The sequence below is a fragment of the Dasypus novemcinctus genome, chromosome 2 (assembly GCF_030445035.2).
Source record: "Dasypus novemcinctus isolate mDasNov1 chromosome 2, mDasNov1.1.hap2, whole genome shotgun sequence".
Lineage (NCBI taxonomy): Eukaryota > Metazoa > Chordata > Mammalia > Cingulata > Dasypodidae > Dasypus > Dasypus novemcinctus.
The window spans coordinates 46,802,539-46,810,290 of record NC_080674.1 but is presented as its reverse complement, the minus strand read 5'-3'; the positions used below and the strand labels follow the sequence as shown (position 1 = coordinate 46,810,290).

Genomic DNA, 7,752 nt, shown 5'->3' with positions numbered 1-7,752 from the left:
ATCTCTGTTATCTGCATCCATATAAATAAATTTTATCTCACCCAAGTTAAGTTCTGATTTTCTTGATTTAACACCTTTGCAATCCAGCTCCATACAAATTCCAAAGGTTTGGACCAATATAAATCAATTGTATCTTGCACTTGATTTGATATGTAAGTAATGACATCCAAATTCAGGCTTTAGAGTTGTCCCTTTGGGGTATTCAAATATCTGGTTCTAGATATAGGTTGGTAATGAGATATGATGGTTTTGAGACTTTAGGTGAATTGATATTTTCCTGAAAGCTAATTGTATCAGGTGAGATCTTTATAGTGTCTTCAAGCAAGGACAGAGGAGAGGCTATTTTTGCAAGAAAGCCTCAAAGAAATTTGGGAGTTCAAATCTTATACAGATCCATTGAAATTTACCCATTTGAATGCACTGAGTCCCATTACTTGCTAATCAGTTTCATTGCTTGCACATGGAGATGTGTCAAAACTATGAATTCACTTTACATTTTAATTGTCTTTTGCAAAGTCAAGTTTTAGGTCTAATTTTTGACTCTGTCACATCTCTGTATTTGTAAGATATGGGTCATGAAAATTCTTTCTTTGCCATACCTGGGTCCAAAAATTTAAACACGTGAGTCTGTTATTTTGTTTTCTTAAGCCCAGCAATGCACTCAGAAACAGCCATCATACCCTGTTTTGGTTTGTGTCTTTTGTTGACCCCAGAAAATTATGTTCTTAAGCTAACCCATTTCTGCACATGGAAGCCTATTTTATGCTGGGCTTTTGGTTTAATTCAGTTAAGGGAACTTTTGATTATATCACTTTTTATTTAGAAAAAAGTTTTAGTAGTACAAATTCAGTGTTTTTCTGTCAGCAAAATTCAAGAAAATATGAATTGTATGACTCAAAAGAATAAAAGATAGCATGATAAAATAAGAGCCTGAGATGAAAAAGGAGCTAAGAGGCATATATAAATTTTAAAATGAAGAACTGAGTAAGGTGGAAAGATACATATTTAAATTAATATACTCACAGAGTTTATATATGCATCTTGAGCAGTAAGTAGTAGGCAGACCTGGAACTGTAGAAATTTGAAAAAGTAGTTTGGAAGAATAACTTGGGAAACTTTTTTAGAATGTGTGGGAAATAATCTAAAAAAAGGGGGGCAAGCAGATGTGGCTCAAGTGACTGGGCTTCCGCCTACCACATAGGAGGTCACTGGTATGGATCTCAGTGCCTCCTAAAGAAGACAGCAAGCTGGTGCGATGGGCAGGCATGACAAGCTGACACAAGAGACACAAGAAGAAAAAACATAATGAGAGATCAAAAAAGCAGGGAGCAGAGGTTCCCTGTGTCTCCTAAAGAAGACAGCTAGCTGATGCAACAGGCAGGTATGGCAAGCTGATGCAACAAGATGATGCAACAAGAGACGTGGGGAGGAAAAACAGAATGATAGACACAACAAAGCAGGGAGCAGAGGTGGCTCACGCAATTAGACACCTCCCTCCAACATCAGAGGTTCTGGGTTCAGCTCTCAGTGCCTCCTAAAGAAACAAAGAAGACAAATAGACACAGCAAGTGAGAAAACAAGGAGATGGGGAGAAATAAAAATATAAATAAAATAAACCTTTAAAAAAAGAAAAATGAGTGAGAATGATCCAACCTATACCTACAGGGTGAAGTGTTTCATTATTATCAATTTTATTTAAAAGTATTCATAAACGATACAATCCATCTAAAGTGTACAGTCCATGGCATTTGGTATTGATTAGAGCACTTATGATTAGATCGTTTTAGGGCCATTAATTGGACTCTTGTCAGTGAGGGGTGATCCAGGTTTGGTCTCTGCCCTTTGCTGGAGGGTTATACAAGGGAACTCAAAGTAGAAGCACTGAGAGAGACAGCTGCCTTTTTTACCCTGCCATGTGAGAAAGGATACCAGGATCGCCAAGAGCCGCAGGAAGACAGAGAAACCCCGAGAGGCTGAGAGAAAGGCCAGAGGCTGGAGTTAGCAGAGCAGCCTGAAAAGAGTAGAAGGGAGAGGAGAGCCATGTGCCTGATCACCCACAGCTGAGCTCGTGGAAAAGTGAGCCTGGAGGGGAAGGCAGGGACCAGCCCCCATCTTGCCTTGCCATGCGGCAGAAGTCCAGGGTTGCCCTCCGCTGCAATTCAGGGAGACGGCATCTGTGATGATGCCTTGATTTGAACATTTTCACAGCCTCAGAACTGTAAGATTTTGTCCTAATAAATTGCTATTTAAAAGCCAACCTATTTCTGGTATTTGCATCGGCAGTCTTAGGAAACTAAAACACACCCATGTTTATCGCAGCCCTCAATCTCAACAGAATTGTCTATTGGAGCAACCGCTTGGACTCCTAATGCTTTGACTTCCGTAGATTCTTCATTCCAGGTAACGAAAGGTTATAACCATAATCAAGTTTAGCAAAACATATGTTTATGTTTATTTCCAGGTCTGAAAACCAACACCAATTCCATTTAATAAAAAAAAATTTATTTTCTGAAACTACTGGTATTAAGCACTCAACCTGCTAGAGTTTAGTCAGGAAAAGGGAAACCACAGCGGTGAAATCTGTAACAGGAATTTGAATACAATATTGTGGTAAAGGGTGGAGGAAAAAAAATTTACAAGGGGCTGTTTGTGCAGGAAGCTGCTACACCAGGAGCGGGCTCTTGCTAGTTTCCGCCTCTTTGCTGACACCCATCACCCAGAGGTGCTTGTGGTCTCTGCTTCTGCAGCTGCAGGAGGCCTCGCTCTCTTCAGTGGTTACAATTCTGGACAGCACAAGTGGCCCATGCTCATGAAAGCATTCAGCACTACAATTCAAGAAAGAAGACAGAAGGCTTAAATGTGGCTGAGTACAAACAATATGTAAATAAATACAGAAATAAAACCACACAGAGTAAAAATAAAATGTATATTTTAAAAGCTGAAATTCAACAATTCTCTACTTTTAACACTGAAAATTCAGTGCATTATCAGTGTACTAATTACAGGCTTACAGAATTTATAACATTTTTGTTAGGTAATACTGTTCTACAAGCAGTGAGGTCCTCTAATTGGGCACAATTTAAAATTATACAAATTTGACCATTTTCATTCCTGTCCATGAAGGTCCATGACTGTAGCTCTAATTTCGTTGGAGGGAGTATCTAACTCCTAACTTTAAAGACCTTCATGAGGGAAGCGGACTTGGCCCAGTGGTTAGGGCGTCCGTCTACCACATGGGAGGTCCGCGGTTCAAACCCCGGGCCTCCTTGACCCGTGTGGAGCTGGCCCATGCGCAGTGCTGATGCGCGCAAGGAGGGCCCTGCCATACAGGGGTGTCCCCCGCGTAGGGGAGCCCCACGCACAAGGAGTGTGCCCCATAAGGACAGCCAGCCAGCACGAAAGAAAGTGCAGCCTGCCCAGGAAAGGCGCCGCACACACGGAGAACTGATACAACAAGATGACGCAACAAAAAGAAACACAGATTCCTGTGCCGCTGACAACAAAAGTGGACAAAGAAGAACACACAGCAAATACACATAGAGAACAGACAATTGGGGCGGGGGGGAAGGGGAGAGAAATTTTTTTAAAAATCTTAAAAAAAAAAAAGATCAAGTTCATGTATTTAAAAAAAAAAAAAGACCTTCATGAGTCTGGTTTGGTCAAATGGCCCTCCGGCTGCATCCCTACTCCCTACTGGCCCCAAGTCTATTCACCTTAAGAGCTCAAGCAGGTTCTTGAAACCAGGAGCTTTGTTGAGAATTTTTAGATGCATTTTTTTTCAAAAGCAGTTATCAGAGGATGGCACTTAACCTTTAATGAGAGGAAAGATATCACAGTAAGAGACTTACATTAAGATATCAGGGGCTCCTATAACTCCATTCTCTTCACTTTTTAAAAAATCAGACTGCAATCCTGTTTCTACCTTTAACCCTTCATCACCATTTTGTCCACAAATGCTTCCTTAGTATGATTCTACTTGAAAGTACGCTTCCTTCCTACAGTAACATCACCAGTCCCCATTTATGTGCTTCAGTGACCCTGGCAGAAACTGTTATGAAATGTCTTTGTTCTGAGACCCTAGATGTTGCCCTCCATTTTCCGGGCTCTTTGCTGGACTGCCGCCTCCAGGGAAGAGCTCTCCTGTCCGTAAATTCCAATAAATAAAGCTCCTGTCTGACACCTGGCTGAGTACGTCCTCTGATCTTGCCATCGCCCTGACCCATGGCTTCAGGAGCTGGGCTGCAACACCCACTTTCACAAAATGTTCTAATTTTTTGTAGTGTAAAGCCCTACATTTCTCAGGTTTTTGTCTTCAGAAGGTGGGCTGAAGGAGGTCAGGGGAGGATGGTGAAGGTGACCCTCATTCCAAGGTCTAGGAACTTGGGAACAAGGGTGGGTATGGAGAGGGTATGTTTTTGCACCAAAACCCTTTGGAGTATGCTAGCGTTTCTATGTCTTGCAGTATTCTGTGTGCCTGTACATAAATACCGGTCTTTTTGCTACTGGATGGAAACTGATTTATCACCAGATATTACTTAACTACAATTTTGTAGGGAGTTTTCCATTTTCTCAGAAAGCCCCTGCAGCCAATTGCTTTTGTCCTCTTGAAAGATTCTGTAATTTCATGGAAAAGGATCGCTCCCTGCAATGCTGAGTGTAGGTGTCTATTTTATTTTAACATACCTTATTTGTTCATTTTTTTCCAATAATCTCACTGGAAACTTAACAAAAACACCCCTCTTACCACCATTGGTTTCTTTTCTTCTCAGATGGTAGGCTCGACAAAGAAAATAAATGTCTACTATTTGTCTAGTAGAACGACAGACAGTCCTGAAGTTCCTTTTTCCTTTTCCCTGTTTGTTTCTTTTCCTTGATTGCAGTAACGTTTGTTGGGTGGCTGTTCAATTACATTTAATTTTTTTTTTAAGATTTATTAATTTTATTTATTTCTCTCCCCTTCCCCGCCGCCCCCCCCCCCCAGTTGTCTGTTCTCTGTGTCTATTTGCTGCGTGTTCTTCTTTGTCCACTTCTGTTGTTGACAGGCACATGGGAATCTGTGTTTCTTTTTGTTGTGTCATCTTGTTGTGTCAGCTCTCCGTGTGTGCGGCACCATTCCTGGGCAGGCTGCACTTTCTTTCGTGCTGGGCGGCTCTCCTTACGGGGCGCACTTGCACATGGGGCTCCCCTGTGCAGGAACACCCCTGCATGGCACGGCGCTCCTTGCGAGCATCAGCACTGCACGTGGGCCAGCTCCACACGGGTCAAGGAGGCCCGGGATTTGAACTGCCGACCTCCCATGTGGTAGACGGACACCCTAACCACTGGGCCAAGTCTGCTTCCCTCAATTACATTTAAAAGTCTTGAAGTGGGGTTACTTAGTCCAGTGGATTACGGTCGTGGTCCTCTCTCCCAGTCGGGTGTCCAGGTTTTTTTAGTCTTGATCCTCTAGAGATAGTCCATTAATATCTCATTTTCCTGTTCATTAACTTTCTTAAGAGCAACCCTCTGTCTTGAGTGTGGCAATTTGAACAGAAACACAGTTTGTAAACAAGAAATAAAAACACATAGACTGGAAGAACCCCAGGCATCATGATTGACTGTAACTATCTGGACCAGGAAGTTCATGACTAACAGACTACTTCAGCGTAAACAAATGGTCATCGGTGTCCTTCACCCTGGGAAGGCAACAGTACCTAAGACAGAAATTCAGGAAAAAATGTACAAGACCACACCTGATGTCGTCTTTGTATTTGGATTCAGAACCCATTTTGGTGGCAAGATAACTGGCTTTGGCATGATTTATGATTCTTTGGATTATGCAAAGAAAAATGAACCCAAACACAGACTTGCAAGGTATGGCCTGAATGAGAAGAAAAAGACCTCAAGAAAACAGTGAAAAGAACGCAAGAACAGAATGAAGAAAGTCAGGGCAACTGTAAAGGCCAATGTTGGTGCTGGCAAAAAGTGAGCCAGAGATTGAATAACAGAAGGAGTAAAGATTCTTCAGTGACTCGATTGGTGATTGTGCAGAGTTTTCACCAAGGGATTAATAAAACTATAAAAACTTAAAAAAAAAACAACATATAGAATGATAATCACAGTTAAAAGCATAATTCCAAAGCATACTGGTTGTTCCCATATTTCATTAGGCTAAGGACCTAGGTCAGACATGCCTTTGTTTCCCACAAGATCCCACATGGCTGATGGATGCAATTCTGCTTGCAGTCGTAGACGTTAGACGTTCTCGGTTCCCTGGTGTGGTGGTTGACCATCCTCACCACCCTGCCAGCTGAGCTGGGTAAGTCCAACAAACCAGAGAGTAGGTGTTGCAACTCTGCTGAGGCTCAGGGCCCAGCTGGCACATGGCTGGTCCAGAGATTCAGGTCTCCTGAGTATTCACCAACCCCAGCGCCAATGACAGATTCAGGAAAAGTGACAGAAGAGGCATACTTAGAGAGGTCACATCTGAGTCCAACTCCATCACACACAGGAGCACAAATAAATCTTTAAGTAAAACTGTTGTGGAGGCAGATTGTCCTTTAGAAGCCTCTGCATACCAATCAAAGAATGCTCCCCATTTTTTTTTCTCAGAAGTCCAGGGTCCTTTCTTTTCTAGAGCACCTCTGAAATGAGAGCAGTGGACACAATGGGTCCTGTAGGTCCTGCACCTGGTCTCTTACCAGCTGCGGGCAAGGTTTCGAGTCTTCTCCAGCTCTCACTCCTGATGCCAAAAGTGCCACATATAAATTAAAGCATTAAATGGTCTACTGAGAGAGAAAAACTTCATGAGCAGTGACACTCAAAACAAAATGGTGCCAGAGTCCCAATAACCCTGTGCTCACAGCTGCTTATAAAGCCATTTAGGGAATTTCTAGGGGTGTGGGTTACAAAGGCCAATGCACACTAGAGTTCCTTATTACATAGAAGGGTTTTACAGAACGGGGCCAGGTATCCACTGATTAGTCTGCTCTGATTCGCTATCTCTACTGGACCAAAAGCAGCTCATCTCCAGGTGTGCCTTACCTGCAGTTTTGTAGAGAGCATTCCATGTTCTCAGAAAGCCCCCACAGTGGTTTGCTTTTGGTCTTCTTCACAGTCCCTGTGATTTCCTGGAAGGTGGTGGCTCCTGGCAACACCTAAAGCAGGAGGCCATTTCATTTTATCACATCTAATATCCCACCCAGTTTAAGGATACCTAACAGGGTTAACCATGAGGATTGTTAAAGGAAAACTGCACGGGCCTTGTTCAACCGGCAAGTATGACTTTATTCATAGTTACTACGGTAGGGAAGAGAAAATAAAACGCAACTCCGAGATAGGGGTGGGGTGGGGAGTGAGCTTTGAGTTTCAGAGTCAGGGCAAGGGCAGTGGAAAAGTACCAGTAAATCATCCGCCAAAAGAGCGGAAGGAGAAGGGGCAGGTTGGTAAGTAGTATCGGAAGTTGTCCTTTTTAACTTTTTTTTTTCTTTTCCCCACCCCTCTGCAGTCTGAGTTGTTTTGCGCTTCAGTCCTAAATCTACAAGGTTAGATTCTAGGTCGCCGAGGCGGGGAGGGAGCGGGCAGAGGCGCTTGAGGAGGAAGCCCCGCAACTGGGACAAGACAAAGAAATAATAACCTACCCTTGGGCAGAACAAAGGAAGGAGCCGTTCTGCAGTGGGGAGGACGCTGTCCTATCCGCGGAGGAGAAGAGCACAGGACAGACGGGGCTGGCGTCGCGGTCGCCCTGGGGCTCGAGTTCAAGTCTGAACGGGA

At 43.2% G+C, this 7,752-nt stretch overlaps 1 long non-coding RNA gene across 1 annotated transcript; it reads right to left on the bottom strand.

Moving 5' to 3' along the window:
* Positions 1-2,511: 2,511 nt before the first annotated feature.
* On the bottom strand, positions 2,512-7,741 carry LOC131280635 (uncharacterized). Its single transcript, XR_009188309.2, has 3 exons — positions 7,620-7,741; positions 7,024-7,136; positions 2,512-2,825 (listed from the first exon to the last, which is right to left on the bottom strand). It is a non-coding gene; the product is annotated as an uncharacterized lncRNA (long non-coding RNA).
* Between the last annotated feature and the right edge of the window lie 11 nt (positions 7,742-7,752).